Below are 23313 nucleotides of genomic sequence, written 5' to 3' on the forward strand. Positions count from 1 at the left end.
GGTTGTTTCAAAATCATGTGTCCACTGTGCTAAGGTCTCTGTGGCAAAGAGGATGAACAATCAGAATTTGCTTAGCAGTTAAGAGTGTGGGAGTTTTAGAAGGTGCCACAAAAGATTGTCATTTATCTTGCTGCCCAGGAGGTGTGGACAGAGCTCCAGTGACCTGCAGAGAATAAGTTATGTTTGTCTTTCTGCCTGCAGGCTCTCATCAATTACAGGTTCTATAAAAGTAAATTGGGTGCCCTGCTGGGGAGAAGGTGAAAGGTCCATAGGGATTTCTCTCTGGGCTCCTTCTTATTAGAGAGGATAAAGCAGTTCCTGAATGGGTGGGAGACATATTCCAACAAAGCAGTCAAAAAAAACAAAACAAAACAAAACAAAAAAAGGATTCAGAGAGGCAGAGGAGGGATTAAAACCACTGTCATGAGGCTGGCCAGAGGAAGAAGGCAGTGTGGAGGAATAAGGGAAGGGAAAGGCTTTGAGGTGGGCAGGCTGGCAGGTCTGGGGAAAGCTGTGTCTTCTGAAAGAGCTGCTGCAGCTCATGCTTGGAAACAGGCTGAAGGAGGCTTGTGACTCCAGGGGTGATCTGGAAGTCTGCTGAGCTGCACAGGGTGTCTGCATGCAGACCCGACATGCCTGATCTGGAGGAGAGCTGACTCCTGTGCCGACTGCCCATCTGCCCAGATGTGTCAGACCCAGCATCACTTCCCACTTCCTCCAGGCTGTGTGGGTGAAATTGATCCAGCCCTAAGCAGCTTGAAACTTGCCTAGGTATTAATAGTTTGATGCCTGGGAAAGAAGACTGAAGGCCCTCAAGATGCAGGTATTGACATTTCTTCTTCCTCCCACAGAAGGATGGTCATTTAGAGGAGAAAGGAAGGTGTGTGGAGTGAACCTGGTAGAAATTCAAAGAAATGGGTCATGGCCTTCTAGACTGTGTGTTGAGAAGCCAGAATAATGAGCTTGCTACCGCTAGAGGCTACTGGGAAGAGAGGGTCTTGTTAAAAGTGAACTTCTCCCCTGATCAAGGAGGCTTTCAACTGAAATTTGAGAGGGATGTAGGAAGGACCCAGATAAAAAGGTGTGTCAGGAGACCATGGAGGATGAAGGGTACCATCTAGAACAGCTATCCCCAAATGTAGGAGCTTCAGTTCTGCATGAGGTTAATTGTTGTTCAGGTAAAAAGGATTTTGTGATGAAGGAGGAGTGGGAATCCCCAGGTTATACTCTCAAGTTTCTTTGGGGAAGGGCAACTCATATTACATGTGTGGTCTTTCAAAGGGGATTAGAGAGAAGTGTCCCACAACTTCTTTGACCACAGAATATGTTTTTTTTCCCCTCACTAAACCTCTTAATTTTTTAAAAGGATTTTATTTATTTATGAGAGGCACAGAGAGAGAGGCAGAGACACAGGCAGAGGGAGAAGCAGGCTTCCCACAAGGACCCCGACGTGGGACTCGATCCTGGATCCTGGTATCACACCCTGAGCTGAAGGCCTGAGCCACCCAGGTGTCCCCCTTTTAATATTTTATAAAACAAAACATAATGATGATCCATGGCACCCCATTTGGGAAGCACTGATCTGGAGGCATGTAGCAACTCTATAGAATTCTCTCCATCTCCTTCCACAAGGAGTAGGTCAGTTGGCATTTAAGAGAGCTCAATAAATAAAGTCCTATTCTCTGTCAGAGTTAGGAACTGATCCAATGTGAACAGCTAAGCCAGAAGGAAGAACATCCAGAAGTCCCTTTGTTACTAATTGGAGCTGGGTGGACAATATGGCTTAAGGTTTTTTAGTCATGTGGTGCCATGGACTGAAATGTGTCCCCCCCCCCCCCAATTCCTGTGTGGTAGCCCTACCCCCCAGTGTGGTGGTATTTGGAGATGATGCCTTTGGGAGATAACTAGATAAGCCCATGATGAAGATAATGCCCTTATAAGGAGAACCCCAGACCCTGCCATGTGAGGACATGGGAGAAGGTGGCCAACCAGCGAGCCAGAAGAGAGCTCTCATCAGAGCCTGGCCATGCTGGTAGCCTGATCTCAGACTTGCAGCCTCCACCAGCTGTGACATTTTAGCCATCCAGACTGTGGTTTCTTGTTAGGTTGGTCTGAGCTCATTAAGACATGTGGCTTCCCTAAATGAATTCTACTTACGCCATCAGTCATAAAGAACTCTGGAAAAATGCAACCTTCCATCATGAGGAAGTTTGGCTTGGCTAAACTTGGCTAAGAACTGACTAGAATCCTTACAGGTGAGCAGATCTGCCATACAGGCCAAGTGGGTCCTCCCAAACTCACTGATTAGATATGTCATACACCCTACCTTAGGGCAAGGAGGGTGGAGAGTAGAAGGCAGCATTAGGGATGAATGAGAATGTGCTCTTCCCTCCCAAGTTTTCCATTCACCAAAGGAAAAGTTATCTAGTGAGGGAGCATTTGGAATGCTACTGATGTCCTGTGTGACCATGGAATGAAATCAAACAAAGAAAAGCAAGAGTGATTTCGTGGATGTTCAGGGCCTGACCTGGTGCATGGCTTGTGCTCAGTAAATATCTGCTGACTGTAAATCTGTGAGAGGCTACCTGTGTCTCCCAGTCTGCTCACAGAAACTCCAATGAGCTCATTAAGAGTAAACACTTCAATGTACACTAGTTCATACTTGTGGACCCATCTTGACAGCATATCCAGGACCACATGCAGTGAAGAGAAAAGAAAGTGAGCTGGGTATGTCCTGAGATGCTAACAGGGAGGTCAGAAACTCAGTGTGGATTCTAAAGATTCTTGGCAGAGAGATTGGGCACTGGGAGCCATGGCTCTGAGACCTGGGAAATTCTGATGCTTGTAATATTCCTCCATAAGGGATTCTTCTATTTTCCATAATGAGTAATAGTAAAATTCATAAATGGCAAATTCTAGGAGAGAAACAAAGAGATCAACTGGGTTTGGAGGGAGGGGCTTCCCAGGGACAGAGTGAGCTGTGGGATCCATAGCAAGGAAGAATGGGGTGTCCAAGTTTGTCTGGGCCAGAGGGGGACCTTGGCCTTCAGCAGTTACAGGATTCAGGATGGTATTTATGCCCAAATATGAAATAGAGGGATGCAACTTGTTTTAACAAAAGAAGTCTAAAAACATGGACTTGTTCTATCCATTATAATGACACCTGCAGTGGAGAAGTTTATTTATTTATTTTTAAAGATTGTATTTATTTATTCATGAGAGACACAGAGAGAGGCAGAGGGAGAGGCAGGCTCCCTGCAGAGGCTCGATGCTGGACTCCATCCTGGGACCCCGGGATCATGACCTGAGCTGATGACAGATGCTCAAACATTGAGCCACCCAGGCACCCCACAGTGAAGAAGTTTAAACACTCAAGTTGAAGCAAAGGTTCTGTCATAGTGAACTCATTCAACAGGCATCTGCAAGGTGCGCGCTGGCATAAAGCCATAAATTCATTCATTAATTGAATACATAACTTGTCTTACATAGATCTCTATTGGTTATAACACAACTGAGAGTTAGAAATGCATGTAAGATATAATCATTGCTAAACTTCTCTTGTTGTTGGTTTTTTGTGTTTTCTTGTAGGTATTTTTTTTGTGTGTGTGTGTTGTTGTTGTTTTTTAACTCTTGTGATCTTTGGCCTCCCAGTTTAGTTAGGTATATGTTACACGTAAAACTGTTCAGATCATGGTCAAGGATCACAAGTGAGACTACCTGTGCATTGCAGGGCAAACACAGCTGCATTGTAGTTTGGTTTTGAAACATTTTTTAAAGCCAACTTATTCTTTTTAGCTTGCAAAAACAAGACCAACTTTGAGCTATTAAAAACACCTTTAACTCTGGAATTTTTGGAAGAAAAACAGCTTTGTTATTTTGAGTCTGAAATTCTCCACTCTGAATTCTTTCCTTCCTAAAAGAAACGATTGTTATTGTAACATGATTTCCTGACCAAAGTTGTGTTTTCTCAAGAACACAACTTTCACATTTTGTAAGAGAACAAAACGTGCTCACAGGACCTGTTATGTGACAGGCTACTCTTTTCTGATCAGTGTCTTACCTTGGTTGCCACATTTCTGGGAAGTCCTCCCTCCCCCATCTCCATTCCAAGGTTGGACCATATCACCGTGGGCTATTGTTTATTTATAATTTGGCCACGTCTTCACCTTCCTAAAGGGTCTTGTTTACTGTTCTTTTTTTTTTAAGATTTTATTTATTTATTCATGAGACAGAGAGAGAGAGAGAGAGAGAGAGAGAGGCAAAGACAGGCAGAGGGAGAAACAGGCTCCAAGCAGGGAGCCCGATGTAGGACTCAAGCCCGGGTCTCCAGGATCACACCCTGGGCTGCAGGCGGCGCTAAACCGCTGAGCCACCAGGGCTGCCCTTGTTTACTGTTCTTATTACATAAAACAGACCTTCAGTAAATAGTGATTGAATAAATGACTTGACAAAAGGCAGATTTTCAGTGAAGTTAAAAGGGAGAAGGAACAGATGAGGTCTTGCAGGACTCTGGAAAAGGTCATTTGGCCAAACCAAGACACAAAGAATGAGCAGGAGCAAGTGAATTGAAGAGGTGCCGGGGTGGGGAAGAGAGAAAGGAAAGGAGAAAAAAAGAGCTCCATACAGAGGACAAGTATTTAGAAACCAAAGAAAGGGAGGACACAATGCGTCTGTTTTGAGAATAAGAATGTAATGTTCTTGAAAAACTTCATCTGATAAAAATTCAAATTATTAAAGTATCATTTCAATGGGAAAAAAGGGTTAAGGGGTTAGAGATTTTCAGGCTCAAAATAACAGATGATGCTTTTTCTATATAGGTCTCAAAATCTGCAAAGAATTAAGATCTTGTACCAGTAGGAATTTCAATGAAGCAGACATCTGCTGGAGGTCTAACTCTGTGAAAACACACCAACTGATAAATTGTTATAAAAACCTAATAATCATTTCATTTTTCAGAAGCTGGAGTAAGCAATAAAGGGGATAGAACTTAATAGCAATGGACACAGGACAGGGCAGTGATAAGCAAGTGGAGGACCTTTATGTGAGCCCTCCCCTCATCTTCCTTCCTATTCTCTTATTTTTCTTCAACACTTACTGGGTGCTCAGTGCCAGAGATACAAGATGAAGATTAATAATGTTCCATTCTTTTATGTCCTCTAGGAGCTCAGGGACCAGAGAGAAAACAGTAGCAAAACACAACTAAAAAGTGATATAAGAAATGACATATCTGGGTTCAAATTGTGCACTATCTATAAGGAGTTATATGCATCTGATGGCATTGGCCAGGGGGCTGCGTCCACTTTGAAGTTGACCTATAAGAATGTATAGGAGCTTCTACTTCGACCAAGTGGGATAGGGAAAGGGCTTTCAAAGAATTCCCAGTGGAAGGGACAGCTTAGGGAGAGGCAATATATATGAAGGGGAATCATAACTGTATGGGGTAGCTGAATTAAGAGGATTAAAGAAAAAAAAAGCAAGGTAAGGCTGGAAATGTGAGCCTGTAAACAGTGTCTGCCTTCACACATGTTGTTATGTGTCAGATGAATGTGAATTACAGAGGCAAAGAAACAGACAGAAGGGTTTTAAATGGAGGAATTAAACGAGTAGATTTGCATTTTAGCTCATAGAGCCAACTGAGTGGTTAATGGCATGGATGGGAGGGCTGTACTAATAAAATACAATCTGCTTTCCTTAGCTTTGAAGATAGTAGATTTTAAAAGGGTCCCCAAAAAGATAGGAGTGGTCTTACAGGTTCAGATGTGACAAGGGAGAACTTGTCAGGATATTCTACAAAACGTAACTCTCGATACATTTATTTATTCACTTATTCAACAAAGTGTCACCAGGTGCCAAATATGTGTCAGAGGATGTATTGGGTTCTGGAGAAAGAGCTATGAACAAGAGCTGAGAGCCCTGCCCTGGTGGCACTTACAGTCTGGAATGTACTAGCACAGCCTGTTGGTTGATTGTGAAGTGAATTTAATGGGTTTTGTCCATGAGCAGCAGCAGAGGAAGGAGAAGAGGAGAAATGGAAGCAGAAGGAGATAAAGGGGAGGAGGAGGAAGGGGACAGACAAGGAAGACAGTTAAATAGCATGGCACAGAGTGGAGGAGAATAGGAAATATAGGGTGACATCTCACATCATGGGAGTAAGAATTGCCTCATTAAAATGCTCATGTATGGCACCCATGTATGAGTCCATGTAGTGGCCCATGATGTAAGATATATGCCTCACCGTGCATCACAATCAAGAGAGTCTGAAGAGCTGCTGGTTTGAAGCAGCAGACTTTAGGGGTTTCCTCTGTTGGAATCCATTGCAGATACAACTCAAATCCCAACATTCCCTATTGATTCCACCCCATCTGGTTCTCTCTCTCTTCTACTCCTGGTACCTCTTTTCTCTTCCATTCTTTTGGTACTTTTAAAATGAATGTTACAGTTACTTACTTTTATGTGGAATCTACTGGTAATTATTTAGTTAATACAACATTCATGGAGGCCCCCTGCCCCATCACCATAAACATTGATGATTCAGAAGTGACTTCAATAAGATTCCCTGGCATAATAGTGTTTACAGTATAGTAGGGGAGACGAACATCACTGAAAATATCACACAAATAAATAATTACAAACTGTGATGAGTGATCCTAAAGAGGAGCTTAGATTTCCAGGAAGGTGTACCAATTTGTGCACGGGAGGCAGTGAGGTGCTTCTGAAGAAGCTGGAGAGAGAGGCTGTGCATGAGGGAAGGTGTATTCGTTTCCTGTGGCTACTCTAACAAATTGTGACAAACTAGATAGCTTAAAACAACAGAGATGTACTCTCTCAGGATTCTGAAGGCTAGAAGACCAAAATCAAGGTGTCAGCAGAGCCTGCTCTCTCCAAAGGTTCTGGGGAGGGGCCTGTTGCTGGCTTCTGGAAGTTGCCAGCAATCTCTGCTGTTCCTTTTCTCAGAGTGGCATCACTCAGATCCTTGCCTCTATTGTCACATGGCCTTTGTCCCTCTGTGTATTTCTTTGTGTCTTGTCCTCTTTTTAAATGTTTTAAAAGATTTATTTATTTATTTATTTATTTATTTATTTATTTATTTATTTGAAATAGTGCAAGTGAGTGGGGGGAGTGGTAGAGGGAAAGAGAATCCTCAAGCAGACTCCCTGCTGAGTGCAGAGCCCAACATGGGACTCAGTCTCATGACCCTGAGATCATGACTGAGCCAAAATCAAGTCAGATGCTTAACCAACCGAGCCACCCAGGCATCCCCATCCCCCTTTTAAAAAACACCAGTTACTGGATTTAGGGCTACTCTAATTCAGGATGATCTTATCTTAAGGAATTATATCTGCAAAACTATTGAATTAGGTGGCAATTTCTGCTATTCCTAAACTTCTTCCCAAGCTATATTAGGCATCCATTAGACTGCATTCTAAAGTTCTGAGATGGATATCAATTTTGGGGAGTACTATTTGAATCCCCCCCTCAGCCAGCTTCCCTGAGCCATGAGCTAAGTGTAAAAGCATGTAAAGAGTGCATTAGGCAAAGGGGTTTGGAGGGGATAGCGATCCAGAGAGAAGGAAGAGTGTGAGTTGGGAGAAGCGTGGGAGAGGTCAGAGCCTCAAGGGGGCTGGCACAATGTGGGGTGCATTGTGGCTCCTTTCATGGGGGCCAGATCAGGAAGTCTGAGCTGCCATGAAGGGGCTGGGTCTTCTAGGAGAGGGAGCAATGGAAGCCCCTGATAGCTTTAACCTGGGCCAGATTAACATATTACCTGTCTAGCTGGCCCGTCCATGAGAATGCTCTGTCAGGGGGTGCCCAGGATCATTTCTGTCCTCTTGACATACATCTGTTCTTCATCAAGCCCTGGCTGAGTAGGCCTTCTTAGCCAAGCCCTCCCTGACACTCCATCTCCCCCATAAAACAGATTGGGCGGCTCTTCACAGGACTCCCAATGAACCCCATGTTTCCTTCTTCCCAGTACCTACTAACCTGTACTGGAAGTGACTGCTGACTTGTCTCTTTCTCTCTGTGGAAGTGTGAGACTCCCAAGGATAGCTAGGCCCCAATGCCTAACATATGACTTAGTAACAAGTATATTGAGATGAAGGAAGAAAGAGAGAAAGGAATTGAATAGGGGAGGATAATCTCCAACAGTGAGAAAAGGACCTTCCCCCTTGTAAAGAAAATATGCAAACAAATGCAAAGAAACCTTGCTCATCTCTGTAGGGCATTTTCTCCTGTCTTCTTGAAACCCTGTGGCCAAATCAGCCCCTTGTCTCCATCCCTCAGATTCCATTAAATGGCTCCATGTGTATAGTCTGGGAGCTGAGGGAAGAAGGGTATTTCTTATGGAGCCACTTATTCCACTTTGTAGTCCACTGGATGCCTAATGCAGCTTGGGAGGAGGAGACAAGTTCATTACTTCCCAAATTAGGAGTTGAAAGTGAATTAAAGTATCACTGACTGGCTCTCATTTTAGCCATGGTTCTACTTAGGAAGCTTTTATATTTTTTTTCTAGGTCCATACATAAGATCTACAAATTGGACTCATTCTGCCATTTAGATCTTATTGATGGGCAGGAGTATTGCATCTTCGTCCAGAACATTCCTCTGCATCAGTACCTGCCTTCAGTACCTGCTTTCCCTCCAGGCTAGATGAGAATAGTGCTTCTTCTCATCTGTGTCTGTAAGGCAGAGGCAAGGAAATCAATTGGATACCAATGTCAGTGTGATTCAGTGCGCACTAGGCAGAGGCTGGGGATTGTCTCTGATTCCATGGGTAGATAGGGAAGCAAAAGACCAAAAATGGAGAGTTACCAGGCACAGAAGCTGTAAAAGTGTTTTTAAGATGAAGGCACATAGCACACCAACGCGATTAGCAGAAGGGGACTCTGGCATCTTACAAAGACAGAAAAAAAATAAGAGGAAAATAAAAGTATCCTTCTGGAATCCAGGAATCTCAGAGATTTGATTCTACCCTAGTGATTCCAGCTCAGCTCCCAGGTGCCTCAGATGGCCCCTAGCAAGGCATGCATGCAAAGAAGGTGACCAAAGCCCTGAGAGCCAATCCCCTGCCAGGTGCTGTACAGGGTGCTCTTCATCTCCAGTCTCAACAAACCTCCTGACAGCTCTATGAGAAAGGTCTTGTCATGCCATGGACAGCACATGGTACTGAAGTTCCCAGAGGAAAGTAGCTTGGACAAGGTCAATCATTCATTCTATACCAGTGACCTCTGTTCAGCTTTACAATGGGCAAGGGGATACTGTGGTTAACAAAACAGGCAAGATCTCTACCCTCAAAAAGCTTCAAAAGACAGAGAACTGGTATCCAAATAAACAAAAATAAAATTTCAGAGTGATGAGTGCCATGGAAACAATAATGGTGTAGTGTGATTGAGAATGGCTGGAGTTTGTTTTAGGTGCTATGGCCAGGGAAAGCCTCCCAACAGAGGTGACATTTGAGCTGAGAATGCTTGACAAGAAGGAGCCAGGCATAGGGATATCTAAGAGAGGACATTTCAGGCAGGAGACCACCAGTATAAAATGCCCTTGGCGGGGAATAGGCTTGTCATACTCAAGGGACAGGAAGGCCAATGTGGTTGGAGCACCATGAGAAAGGGATCACTGTGGCCCCTCAAGTGCAGGATTTGGGGTGGCTGAAGGAGGACATGGAGTGTGAGCTAGAGTTGCTGAAGCCATGTCATCAAGATGAGGCAATGGAACAGCAATATGTCTGTGAGAAGTCACAGCACTGGGCTCTATACTGACTTTTGTGGTGTTAAAAAAAAAAAAAAAAAGAGCTGCCATTGTTTTTCCCCTTCCACTTCCAAATGCCTCTTATGGCTAATGCATCCTGGAACTGCATAGAGAGTTCTGGAAGCTTTGTTCCAGATTACTAGATTAGTAAATATTTCACTCTAGGTCAACTTGGCACCCACATATCTCTTTTAGCTATATTTAACTTCTCAATAAAAATAATAGGAGAGTATTGCTTCTACCTAACATGTTTTTATGTACAATAAAAAATACATGAACACTGTCTCCAAAAAAGAACACAAAGTTCTTTACTCATCTTTATTTTTATTTATTTTTTTAAGATTTTATTTATTTATTCATGAGAGACATAGAGAGAGAGGCAGAGACACAGGCAGAGGGGAACCTGATGTGGCACTTGATCCCAGGACCCTGGGATCATGACCTGAGCCAAAGGCAGACCCTCAACCACTGAGCCACCTTTATCTATTCTTTTTCCAGCTAAGTCACTTCTCCTTAGATAACGTGTAGCTTAAATATTGAGATGTAAGATTAAACACTGTTACACACATTTTATGTTAAGTGGTGTGCAAATGAGAAGGCAAAAGAAAAACTGGCTAATATATATGCAAATAGATTCACATCCAAATAAGGAGGAAACACAACTATTATGGTCCTTGTTTCTGCAACTGGTCATGTAGTGGTAGCTGATATTTATAACTTCCATTTAGCACATACATCCCATATTCCCTTTGCCTTCAGCAAGCAGGTTAGTTCCTTATGGTTCTGTGCCTGGTGGGTGACTCCAAAATTTATTCCTGAAGAGTGTGGGTCACTGGCCATCTTGCCTATATTGGGTCATAGTTTTACATTTGACTTTAATCATAGGATATGGAAGTATAAGAGGCACCCTAGGGCGTCTCTTCCTCCAGATGTATCCTTCCTTCCCCAGATCATATAAGAATAACCAAATTTCCTCCTGATAATCAAGATCAATCACCCCATGTGTTAACCCTCTTCTTAACCTCTTCCACGTGGCTGAATACAAGTCTTAACTTCCAGTTTAATTGAGCCAATCTTTTGTCCACAGTGGCAGTGCTATACCATGGATATCTAAGACTTTTAGACCAGCATAGTCTACAGTTGCAAGATTGGGAAGCAAAAATTTAACTTGTGGATCATAAGAGAAGCCACTGCCATTTCTATTCTTTGACTCTCCATCTGTGAAACCTGGCTGTAGGGACACACACTATGCATTGGTTTCTAACCAAGAGCATGTACTACAACATGCAGGAGGACATTACCCTGGCTCTGTAAGATGTGACCCTCTTAGTGCCATTACTGAGACTTTATATATTCTGTTCCAGTTGTCTGCTGTTGGGTAATGAATCATCCTCAAACATAGTGGCTTGCAGTAATAACAATGATTTTATTCTTTTTTAAAAAAGATTTTATTCATTTATTCATGAGAGACAAAGAGAGAGATAGAGACATAGGCAGAGGGAGAAGCAGGCTTCCCACAGAAAGCCTGATGTGGGACTGAATCCCAGGACCCTGAGATCACAATGTGAGCCAAAAGCCAACGCTCAATGACTAAACCACCCAGGTGCCCAACAATTATTTTATTCTTATGTCTCACAGTCATAGAGTTGATTTGGCTCAGGTAGTGGGTTACAGCTCAGAGTTTTTCATGTGGTTCAAGCCGGCACTGGTGATGGAGTCACCTCAAAGGATGCCCTCACTCACATGTCTGGTACTATTTCTGGCTGTTGACTGGATTTCATCTGGGACTCTCAGTTAGAACATGTATTTGTGGCATCCCTAGGTGACTTGGGTTTCCTCATAGCAAGATGGCTACATCAAAGAGTGCTTGTCCCCAGATGCAGGAAGTAGAAACTGCTAGTTTTAAGGTATGAACCTGGAAAAATGGCCCAACATCACTTCCACCATCTCCCATTGGTCAAGAAGTTACAGAACACAGAAAAAAGAGAAGAGCACCTGGACACACCTCTTCTTGAGAGAAGCGGACAGGCATCAACAGAGTGGGTTTTTAAACACAGATGCAACGCTATGTATTCTTTATTTCTCTATGCTATCTTTGACTAAGAATCCTGGGTTTAGTCTAGATAAGAGCTAATTCTGTGATGTTGAGGAGAGTATTGTTTCCTTTCTAGTTATATATGAAAATGGAGGCTTGTATGAAGTCTATTCAAACTGTGTGGTACTAGGTAGGCCTTTTCAGGGTCCTGGGGACCATCTTCATCATGACTGGTTTTTCACATACTGAGGCCTCCATAGAAGCTTTCCCAAAGCTTTTCACAAATGAAACACCCTAAATGTCCATGTCCATAAGTGAGACGTCCTAGGTAAAGTCCTACCTCCTCTTCAACCACAAGCTGCAGTAGTGCTTTCCTCTGTAGTTTAGCACCTTGGCCCATAATGCTGTATTGTATCTGTTGATTAATTTGATATTTCACCCTACTTCAAAGAAGATTTGGGATGTGTTCTCTGATTTTCCAGATTGATTTAGAAGGGATCGGGGGGTAGTTAGAAGAGTATTGATTCTGAGCTGCCACTCTGCCTTCATTTTAACTCTGTTCTTGAGACTAGGCAAGCCATACCTCCTTTCCAGACTTCAGTTTTGTCCTCTATAAAATGAATTGGGAGACAGGGTTAGGTAGGATGATCTCTAAGGCTGCTTCTGACTGGTCTCAAACGTATTTATGAGATAGGTTAAGTGAAGGGGAGTGACTGATGCTTTTATATTTTATTTTATTAAAAAAAATCTTCTTTTAGATAGAGCTTTGTATACAGTGGGTGTTTGAAGCATTTATGCTCCCAACATGGTGACTTCTTTTGTCTTATAGACATTTCTCATGTTTGGTATCCCTAGTGAGATTATTGGTTCCTTAAAGAGAGGGGCACAAAGAATTGGTACTTGCCAAATACTTGTCGAATCAACACTAAAATGTTAGCAACTAGCTGAATACCACTTCAGGCTGGGATGGGGAGTCATAAGAAATATCAACAAACACAGTGTAGTTACTTCTTGATTCGTTAACCACTCCTGTGTTAAAGCATAGCCCAGAAGCTCTGCAGACCATATGGAATAAAAGAAGTGGTCCTTGGCCTTTGGCACCTTCCACACAGTGTGGAAAATTCAAGGAAGACTAAGGCAGATGGTAAAATATAAGTCAAAAATATCTTGAGACAAGAGAGAAGATGAACTGTCTGGTGAGATCATCAAGAAGACAGGATTGGACTAGGGATATGAGGAACAATCTGACCCTAAGGGAAGAGATAGGAAAAGAGGTAAAACAAGGGGCAGGGGTAAAAAAAGACAGAATGCTCACAGATGGGAATTACTGAGACTTCTTAAAAAGAGGAGAGGGGAACAGCAGACCTTAGATTTTATGTACCAAAAGGGAGAAAAACACAGAGAGTGGACATAGTAAAGACAGTTGAAGCCAAGCCATGGATGGACAGCAATGCTCTCCTAGGACTTTGGGCTTTCACTGTGTAGGAGATGGGAAGTCATTGCTGATGAGGAAGAATGCGGTATGATCTGACCTACACGTGGAATACTTCTTCCTCCTTCCCTCCCTCTACATAGAATCTTCCATGTGTCAGCCTGCATGCTAAGCCTGGGGAATGCAGAGGGGAGTAACATAGGGCCCCTGCTCTCAAGTTGTTCATAATGTGTATACAAACTGTGAAGTAGAATAGAAGAAAGAACCCTAGGTCTATGGTTGAAGTCTGGACAGGGCCCCATGGGAGATGACAGGAAGGGACACCTAATTATAACTGGGAACAGCAAGGGACTTGGAGGCAGAAGGGACACTAGGAAGGCTATTCATTTATTTGGTAAACATCTTTTTTTTTTTAAAGATTTTATTTATTTATTCATGAGCGACACCGAGAGAGAGAGAGAGAGAGAGAGGGAGAGAGAGAGAGAGAGGCAGAGACACAGGCAGAGGGAGAAGCAAGCTCTATGCAGGGAAGCCAACGTGGGACTCGATCCTGGGTCTCCAGGATCAGGCCCTGGGCTGAAGGCGGTACTAAACCACTGAGCCACCCGGGCTGCCCCAGCAAACATCTATTGAACACAAACTATGTGCTAAGTGCTTTTGTGGACACGGGAGACAGAGGTGCATGGAAATTATGTTAAAGTGGAAAAAGACAAACTACAGATGATAGCAATGGTATCTGACACTCCATTCTTGGCAGTGTGCCAGGTATCACTCTCAGCACCTTTGATGAATTCACTTAATCTTCATAACAACCTTGTGAGGTGGGTGTGGTTATTCTCCCCTTTTACAGATGGGAAACTGAGCCATAGAGTTTGAAGTTAGGTAACTTTCCTGAGGCTTTATAGTTAATAAGTGGTATAGATTCAAACCCAGACTGCCTGACCCCAGAGAGAAAGGTCTTAGCAACAGGGCCACATGACCTCTTCATGAATCAAATAAAGAGATTCCAGAGAACCAGAAGTGCCATAAAGAAACTGAAACAGGGCAACAGGATAGAGAGTAATGAGATGGGGTGGGGTGGTGCCACTATAACGGGATGCTATCGAAGACCTTATTCCAGAAATGACATTTGAATGATGTCTGAATGATGGAGAGGATCTGGCCATGAAATGATCCCAACAGCAGGGTCCAATGGCCTCCACTGGACCACTGAGAGTGAAGGAGAGAAAAGCTACAGAAATGCAAATTTCCTCCTGGCTGGATGTACAAGTCAAGAGACTGCTGAGCTAGAGATGCTTTCAAAGGACTCTTAAGCCCAAGTGGCATCAGAGGGAATGGGGCACTGACTTGCTTCCCAACATGGTCCAGAAGCCTTCCCCTTCCTGCATAGCTGACCTGGATACCAGCTTGCCACAAGTTGTCCCAAGTCCCAGCTGTCTCTGGCTAATGTTCATTGGCCTGGAGTTCCAGCTGAGAATTTAATGATACACATAGGCAATCTGGGCTTTGAGCAGGTGAACGTGTATTTCCTAATTCTGCCAGAACTGGGAGCCAAGTCTCAGGGAGCAAATATGTAACCAGATGTCTTTGAAGTGGGTGAGGTGTTGAAGCTTACAGCAGAAGGCAGAGGGGCTCTTTGCTGGTCAGAAGACCAGAAGCCTCTTCCAGAAGGCTGTGTGGGAGGCTGGGTCTTTGGAAGGAACTCTGGCTAAGTTTCTGGGAAAACGGGTGGGGAAAAAATGCTGTTCAAGTCATGGATCAAGAATTTGAAGACCTCAGTATTTACACTACTTCTGCTGCCAGCTTACTGTGTGATCTTGGCTAAGTCATTTTTTTCTCTCTGGGCCTATTCTCCCTGTAAAAATAGGGCTTTGAGCTGAGTTACCTCTATCCTGGCAGGTGCCCTGATCTTGGAGTTTGAGCACTTTATGAGCTGAGTCTTATTCTTCTAATAACTTAATATGTCAAGTATTTCAACAAATGCACCTAAGTCACTATCATGAGGAGGTATCAGAACTTTGTAGGATTCCTTATTTTTGTTTTGAGGTTTAATATGGTTTTTTGAAAGGTGAGACATACACCTAAGGATGCTTCTGAAGCACTGTCAACTGAGGGTTGAGTGTCCCTGAAGAGCTAACCCAGGTTTGCTCAGTTCTGCTTTTGCCTTCATTCATATCTAGGGTGGGGGCAGACATTTGGGTGGGGGAAATCCCACCTGTCTTTCCAGATTCCTGTTCTCAGTAGAAAACTTATGCTTTTGCCAAAAGTTTTTAAAACATAGCACTTAGGGATGGCACTGGGTGGTGCCATTGGGCTAAAGAGATCTCCATCAAATTTTTGCTTCTGTTTCCCTCTTAACCCAGGCTCTGTACTCAAGACTCAGAATGCAGCTTGAATGATGGAATTTGTGAAGTGCAGACACTCTGATTCCCTAGGATGTGATAGCAGATGTTTCTACAGATCTTCTGAAATTTGCTGCATTTGTTCTCCCAACTTAGAGACCTCTTCACCATCCCTAGTGAGACTAATGTGATGCTTTAATTACAGGGCTGATGGCCAATTGGACACTTGGCTAATCAACTTCACACTTAAAAGGGGGGGGAGGAGAGTCCTTGGGTGCAGCCAAGAAGCCCATTGTAAATGCATCATTTCTTAGAGAAATGGAAACGGCTATTTCAAATTTGAATGCTACCTCCTTGAACAGGATGATTTGCCCTCTTACTCTTTTCCTTGTCTTTCTTTCAGGGAGGTTTCAAGCTTCTCCCAGAGATGGGGACAGATTGCCACAAATAGAGATACAGCAGACAAAGGGCGGAGACTGTTCCAGGCAGAGCCCCTCTCCTGGAGGGATCATCACCAGAGGTGGGTTTACCTTGAAAGCAATAAAGGAAGCTGAAGATTCAAAACCCCCCATTGCACAAGATCCTATAGAGGCTCTGAAGGAAGCTCTATCCGTGTGTTCACATGAGCAAGTCTACCTTAATTCATTTGGGCTACCATAACAAATGCCGTAGACCAAGTGGCTTAAAAACAATAGAAATGTATTTCTCAGAGTTCTGGAGGCTGGAAATCTAAGATGAAGGTGCCAGTATGGCTGGCTTCTGGTGAGGCTCTTCCATAGTACAGATTGTTGATTTCTTGTTGTATCCTCACCAGATAGAAAGAGAGCCAATTAGCTTTCTGGCTTTTTCTTAGAAGAGCATGAATCCTATTCATAAGGGCCCTACCCTTCTGACCTATTTACCTCTCAAATTCCCCACTTTCAAATGACATCACACTAAGTGTTAGAGTCACAATATGGACTCCTTGGAACTCAAACCTTCAGCCCCAAACAATGTGTTGTAAAATTTGCAAGGGTAGGATGTATTAATCACAATCAGTTAAGGCAGTTGCCCTCTCATGCTGGGTGGTTGTTTCTCTAAAGTGGCCCTAGGCCTCTATGGTACTGACAAAGGGGACACTGAGATGGGGACACATTTGGTTTGGGACTAGTGAGCTGTATTTATGTGGTTGAGGCCAGTTCTATATATAGTTACTGTATTCTTGGCCATCCTGGTTAGGAATTGTTTTCCACTGTGTTAATTCACTTTTCAGTATGACCCCAAGACAGGGTCTAGGTCTGATTATAGTATGAATATGCACTGGAGCACTCAGCACTGGAGGTTCATAGGTAGTAGGAGAAAACAAGGTTTGAAATGTGCTGAGCCAGAAATTAGTACATTGCCTTTTCTTTCCCTTGTTAGAAGTTGTAAATTTGTAGGTTGGAGGACTGATTCATTTCCTATCGATATCTGGTCCATAGGGAAGTTCTTTTGTCAGAAATATACTCAACGGGCACCTGGATGGCTCCGTTGGTTATGTGTCTGCTTTCAGCTCAGGTCATGATCCCAGGGTCCTGGGATTGAGCCCCACATCAGGCTCCCTGCTCAGTAGGGAGCCTTCTTCCTCCCCTCCTCCTACCCCCATTCGTTCTCTCTCTCTCAAATCAATAAATAAAATCTTAAAAAAAGAAATATACTCAATAATGCAGCATGAACAAATATCAATTGTTTAGGGGCTGAGGGGTTTGAAAGGAATTGTAGAAAATGCTGTTTATCATAATTCTCATGTTTTTAGGGAGAAAATTCATAGTCATAGCACAAACATGAGTACACCCATAACAGCTCATATGTAAAGCATATGTGATAGAAGATTTACCATATTTTGACTACAATCATAAACATTTACATGACATTACAATATGGAGTTGTGAACCTAGAAGAGCCTTTTTATAAACTATTAATAAATTGTTTTGAGCTAGAGCGAAGCTTAATTATCTCCCTGTGCTTTCCATGGAATAATAGTACAAAATTGTTATCACATGGAGAGCTCATTGAAGAGTTATGTAGCCAAATGGAGCATTATAAAAGTGGTTGATTAATAATAATATTTATCTCTCTGATGTTGTTGTGATTTTTCTATGTGTCATCTTTTTAAACAAATATTTGAAATTCCATTTTAAACCTAATTTTGCATCCCTTTTCTTAAAGGAGGACCCCAAACATATAGGCATCAGACCCCATAAAGCCTGGATCCATCCAGCTCTTCAGTGTGGCTTCCAGTGCCCCCAGAGCAGCCTGCAGCCCACACCTGCTCCTGGAACCAGGCCAGCAGAGGCACCGTAGCTGCTTCCCTTCCTTGTATCTGCAGAAGTTGGGGTGCAGTCTCATTCTCAGATCTTGGCTGGGGCGCAACATACTGCTGGGGCCTCTGCTGCCTCGGGAGCCCCCACATATCCCGCCCAGGTCTAGATCTAGCAGCATAGTGGTGAACCTGCTCTTGTGGGCAACAGCCCCTCTCCCAACCATGCGTGTACTCCCTATTCTCCTCCATGGCTCCCCACCAGAAATGACAGAGCTCAGGAGTCTGGGCCCCTGTCCAGGCTTGATCCCATTCAAGCCAACACACAAACCTGGGGCTTATCCCAGGATGCGGGACCGAACACCGAGTGGGTTATAGCACTAGGAACGCAAGAGTGAGTGACAATGAATAGGAATAACAAGCCTGTCCTAGCCTCAGGTGAATATGAAAATTCAGTGACATACAGAGTGATATGGGTACTCTTGGAGGTTGCATGGAGGGAACAGGGGGACAGGAGAGAAAGCAACGTGATTGATTCACTCTCCTTAGTGATTCGTAATAATAGATGATGGTAACACTGCACCTTTTGCTAATAACAATCTGCAATGAGGAGAGCAATCGATGGTGAATTGTATAAGGGCAGAAGCCATGCGGGTTGTAAACTCGCAGATCTGCAGCGTCTGGACCAGAACGTGGTATGGAGTAGGTACTCAACAGACAGCTGTTAAGTGAGTGAAACGAAAAAGATTTTGAGTGCTTACTTTGTGCAGGCACTGTGAGAAGTGCGCCACTTCATTTAACAACCCTCTGGGAGGTTTCACAGGTGAGAAAACCAAGGGGGGCATAGGTTATGTGGCCAAGGTCCACAGTCACTCGGGTGGGTCCTCCCTGGTACTTGGCTTTCTTGCTTCATTCTAAGCCCGGAAAATTGCTTTTCATTACTCAACCTCCATCTGTACCAAATCCCAGACCATTTGGTTGGAAACGGATGACCCCAACTGCCAGTCTTTGGTCTAGTCTGAGAGTCTTGCTGCCTGTAGAGACAGGTGTTCTGGGATGAGAACAGAGCAGCCAGTTCCCAGGTGTTGGGTCATTGGCTGGTCTTGCTACCTGGTCCACCTCACCCACTGGCTGGATATGATCTGCTTCTGAAATTAGGGCTCATCTGGCTGCCCAGACTGAACCCACAGACACAGCCAGGTTGTCCTGCATAACAGAGTTAAACTCACGCCTCCCAGTGGGCTTCTGTTTGTGTCCACCTCTCCCCTAGTCTGCCCATCTTTAGAAGTTGCTAATAGCTTGTATCCCTGTAAACATGATCAGTGCTTGTGCTCCCACCTCCTCCAATAGACTATGCATCCTCAGAGGCAGGGGCTGGGTGATACGTGTACCTCCATGCCTTGTGCTCTGCATGAAGTCCTGTATGTCCAGATAGTGGCAATTTCATAGGAGGATTTCAATCCTCTTACTGGCTGTTGATCTTAGGCAAATGACTTCACTCCTGTTTTCTCATCTGTAAAACAAGGGGTGATAATGGCATATACCTCACAGAATTGCTGTGAGGTTTAATTTAGTCTTAGTCAGTAAATATAAAGACAAAAAGTGGTACCTGGCACAGGGAAGCTCTCTATCAGTATTAGTCATTATTTCTCTTAATGACCATACAGCACCTTCTTTTCTTCCTTTTTAAGCTTGTTAATAGTACATGCAACACATTTTAACACCAAACCGTTGGCTGTCTGGTGTTTTTCTCTGATTGTTTCTTAAGGACAAGCTTTGGTGTCTTGATTATATTTTATAAACTCTCTTATGCTAAGTTAAGGATACTGCTGGGTTTTTACCTGGGTTGGTTTATAGATCTCTTCGGAAATCTGAGCAAAATCATAACTGTTCCTGCTCAGGGACCCATAGATGCAAAGTATCACTTCCCACTTTTAGGAGTCTTCCCACTGCCAGCAAGGGCTCTCTGATCAAGAATATCTAGCCTGGGGCAGTCTGGGTGGCTCAGCAGTTTAGCTGCCTTCGGCCCAGGGTGTGATCCTGGAGACCCGGGATCGAGTCCCATGTCGGGCTCCCTGCGTGGAGCTTGCTCCTCCCTCTGCCTATGTCTCTGCCTCTCTCTCTCTCTCTCTCTCTCTTTCTCTGTGTCTCTCATTAATAAATAAATAAAATCTTAAAAAAAAGAATATCTAGCCTGATTCTAGATCTGGTCCTGCCACCAACATGCTGTTGCTGGGCAGGCAACTTTCCTTCTATGGGCTTCTGTACAAGGGGCTTGATGGATCCTTCTAGTAAGGACATCTCATACTTTTCATCTTCTGCTTTACCAAGCAATAACTTCCTTCTAAATTCCATTAGGTCAGATAGAAAGGGGAGAAAAAAAAAACAAACAAACCTCAAAAAACAAATCTCATTCCATTACAGCTCAAAGCTTTCTCTTCTCTTCATAGTACCTTTAAAATGGGATAGACAGAAAGAAAGCTTCATAAATCTCCCATAAGCCAAGAGCTTGACTAAAGTAATTGCAAGACAGGGCAGAGAAGGCAGCTTGCGCCTCCACTTGCTGTGTCTGGAATCAACTACCCTTAGGCTCCCATATATCAAAAGCCAAAAGGAGGGCACTCCTTGTATATCACCTCACCCCCAAACAGAGGTGGGGTCGATGGTAGGACTTCAGTAGGACAATCAGATCCCAGGGACCTCTCCATCTCCTATCCCAGGTGTCTTCTCAGGGGTCTAATAGGGTCCATTACTCTGCCCCTATTTCCTAAACTGTTCCTTCTACACCCTCCACACCCCAGATACATGTTGGTACTGGGCAGAAAGTACATAAAATAAGTCACCTTTTGTAAGCTCTTGGTCTTACGTTCTTAGACTTTAAAACATCTCCCCACCCTACCAGGTTGGTATTTCCAAGGTAAGGCTCCATCAGAGGGATGATGACATACAAAAGCCCTATGATGGGCATGCTCTACAGTAACTGAAAGAAGATTAGAGCAGCTGGACACTGAAGGATGTGGTATAAGATGTGGTGAGAGGGGCCAGTTCTTGCAGGACCTTGAACTTCTTGTGTAGTATTTTAGTGTCCAAGACAAGTAGGACGCCTACTGATAGGTTTCAAGCAAGGGGAGGGGTGGAGATAGTGCTTTAAGTCCAATGGCAGTCTACAATCAGGATGTCTTAGAAGAGCTGGAACAGGGGTACCAGGGTGGTTCAGTTGGTTAAGCGTCCTATTGTTGGCTTCAGTACAGGTCATGGGACCAAGCCCCACATCGGGCTCTGTGCTCAGCTAGGAGTTGCTTGAAATTCTCTCTCTCTCCCTCTTCCAAAAACACCCCTTCAATGAATAAATAAATCTTACAAGAAGAAGAAGAAGATAGATGAAGAGGAAGAAGAGGAAGAAGAGGAAGAAGAAGAAGAAGAAGACGAAGAGGAAGAAGAAGAAGAAGAAGAAGAAGAAGAAGAAGAAGAAGAAGAAGAAGAAGAAGAAGAAGAAGAAGAAGAAGAAGAAGAAGAAGAAGAAGAAGAAGAAGGAGAAGAAGAAGAAGGGCTGGAACATGACATTCATCCCGACAAAGCTCAGTCCCCAGGTAACAGGCACTAGGTGGGTCTTGGGACCCAGGAAGCAAGCAGGGACTTGGTTTCCAGGACTGAGATACAGGTTAGCAAGAAAAGCAACAAGGCAGCTTAGGTTGTGATTAAACTAGAGATTCCTGCAACCACACCTCTCCTTCCTAGGGAGTGGGTCAGTGATGGCCTGTGCAGGCACAAAAACAACTCAGTCTGCAGGTGTGGGTCAAGTGACACTAGCTTGGGACTGGAGTGCTTCAGGGTGGGCCATGAAAGAGTTTAGGGCCTGAAATTAGGACCTGCACTTCATCCTGTCTTTGGAGATCTGTGGAGGGGAAGATGATAAGGAGGAGGAAGAACGTGGAAGATGGAAGTACTGGTGCATAGGCAGAGTAGCTGTTGGAAGTTTATGTAAATGCACAGAGGAGGAGGCCCATTTCCTTATTTTTAGTGCATTTGCATTCAGGATCTTCCTAGCTGAGAGCTGGCCAAGGTCATTACAATGGACATTTTCTCTTGCAGGGACCCGTTAATTTATCCCATTATAGCTACGCCTCTCCATTCTCCATAGGTACTTACCATACATCTAAATTCTGCCTGTGTTAAAGCTGAGCCATGGGAAAGGCCCACTGAATTATGGGGTCAGGGCCCTTCTTCCCATTCCCTCCCCCAAAATTTCCTCTACTTTTGGTTGTCACAGAAGCATTATCACCTGTCTGGAGTAACCCATTAGCTAAAGAGCATATTAGCATAGATGGCTTTTTCAGACACACACCCTCAGGAAGCAGTTCCACCCAGCCCTGGGCTTTAAGGGGGTGATCAGGAGAGTTCATTTCAGTGGGAGGCAGCATGGTGTCCTAGAAAGAGATGGGACCTCGGGTTCTGGTTCTCATCATGCCACTTCTCATCTACTTATTCATGTAAAGGGTTTGCCCTCATACTTCCTGAGTGCAGACATGGACCCTGCCCTCAAGGATTCTTGAAGTTCTGCAGGAATGACATGATAGTTGTATGGAGACTTAATTTAGTGATGTCTTGCATTCAACTCAATTAATTTGTATTTCAGTTTGGGGTAAATCAAGAAGTCTTTGTGGAAGGGCTAGCCTTTGAATTGGCCCTTGAAGAATGGAAAGGGACTGAACAACTCTTGGGACATCATCTGTAACATGTAACTTATTCTTTCTGTGTTACAGCTTCTGGCCAGATCTGCAGATGGAGAAGCTTTCCTCTAGGTGTATAATAGACCAACTTTCGGTGAGCACTTTTCATGAGGCCGGTGCCAAGCTGCACAATAGGGTACAAAGATGCAGTGGCTGGTATCCCTTGGTAAAAAATCCCCAAGGCCATCACAACATGGAGCCATCTGCTCCCTAACCTCTGGCTTTCCCACATACTCCCACATCTCTATTTCTGACAGAGACCAGCACTCTGTTGCCTCCTCCCAGGTGAATCACTTTTGGTCAGATTCTACTTGTTCATTAGTAGTTCTGACATGTTTGGAGTGTTCATGCATTATCTTGAGGTGTCGTACAAACATGATTAACACCATCATGTCTGGTAAAGGAAAGAGCAGAGAGTATGGAAGTTTCTAGCACGAAAGGGGCTGTTATTATGGAAGAAAAATTGTGGTCAGGAAATGATAGATGTTGAGGTCTACATGGGGTGATTTGTCTGTAAAGGTAAAGGTAATTCCCAAGGGCAGAACACATACCATGAAGCATACAGAAGAGGCTCTGTGTGCAGAGTCATCACTCGCCAGAAAAGGCAATGACAGTGACAATTTCAGAGTACCTGCTACTTGCCAAACAATTTCAAAATGCTCTGCATACACATTAACATGTCTATTTCTCACAAAAGTCTTTGGAAGGTGGGGGTCACTATTAGCATTGCCCCTGTTTTACAGATG

At 43.8% G+C, this 23313-nt stretch overlaps 1 long non-coding RNA gene across 5 annotated transcripts in view; it reads left to right on the forward strand.

The window, feature by feature from the left end:
• Positions 1-23313, forward strand: part of LOC102153408 — a 71174-nt gene that overhangs the window by 17377 nt on the left and 30484 nt on the right. For 4 of the 5 annotated variants that reach the window (XR_005365638.1, XR_005365639.1, XR_005365642.1 and 1 more), the window contains 2 exons: positions 15963-16079; positions 22601-22661. This is a non-coding gene — a long non-coding RNA (uncharacterized LOC102153408). The remainder of the gene's footprint in view (positions 1-15962; positions 16080-22600; positions 22662-23313) is intronic. The other variant, XR_005365641.1, reaches the window with a different exon arrangement.

This window comes from Canis lupus, chromosome 10 (genome assembly GCF_011100685.1).
Source record: "Canis lupus familiaris isolate Mischka breed German Shepherd chromosome 10, alternate assembly UU_Cfam_GSD_1.0, whole genome shotgun sequence".
Lineage (NCBI taxonomy): Eukaryota > Metazoa > Chordata > Mammalia > Carnivora > Canidae > Canis > Canis lupus.